The sequence below is a fragment of the Austrofundulus limnaeus genome, unplaced genomic scaffold (assembly GCF_001266775.1).
Source record: "Austrofundulus limnaeus strain Quisiro unplaced genomic scaffold, Austrofundulus_limnaeus-1.0 Scaffold49, whole genome shotgun sequence".
NCBI lineage: Eukaryota > Metazoa > Chordata > Actinopteri > Cyprinodontiformes > Rivulidae > Austrofundulus > Austrofundulus limnaeus.
Genome location: NW_013952451.1, coordinates 1514397 through 1515153, shown reverse-complemented (window position 1 = coordinate 1515153; position 757 = coordinate 1514397).

Sequence of the window (757 nt, the reverse complement as noted above, 5' to 3'; positions counted from 1 at the left end):
GTACTGGAGGTTGAATCCTGTAATGTACCTATTTGGAGGTTGGATCATTACAGCCRTTTTCCCTTGACTTTCAAACGCATTGCTTTTTGACATAGGTCCTCCTATAGAGAGCAAGTGCAAAGTGCTATCCTTTTGCTGACCTGCAGTGTGACATTGTGGAGAATCAAGACAGGGAAGATGACTTTCCCTCTCTGCGACATTAACAGCAGAAGACAGCCAAAAAACCCACAGAAAGAGGAGAAAGAAACAGACACCGGGCCTTCTGTTTTGACAGCCGTGAACGAGAATATTGTTCCATTGTTTCCTTCCCCTGGATGTGCTTTGAGTGACAGTGAGTGTGACGTACGCTGACACGCGGAGCTGCTTCACATTTCCTCTAATTGCTCCGCATTGCCCGAGCTTGGCACACATGTAGAGCATGGTAAGAGGCGCCTCTTTTTCAGGTCGGAACAGGGGGTGCTGTGATTTGGCATACAAAGAGAGAGAGAGAGAAAAACGGGGCACAGGAGCGGTGGGGGTAGAAGTAGAACAGGAGGAATAGAACGGCTTGAAGAGAGGTAAATTTCTGAAGGACAGAGAGGTGACGGCCTTGTTTGTACAAATCTGTGGTTGTAATAATGCCTGGAGTTAAATCTCAGGCAAAGCTATAATGTCAGCTCACTATAGATGTATGAAACCCAGATGCACTCCATCAGTCACGAAAGCAGCTTGGTTTTGTGAGAATAACCAAATGCAGAAACAAAGAGGAGGGTGGGGG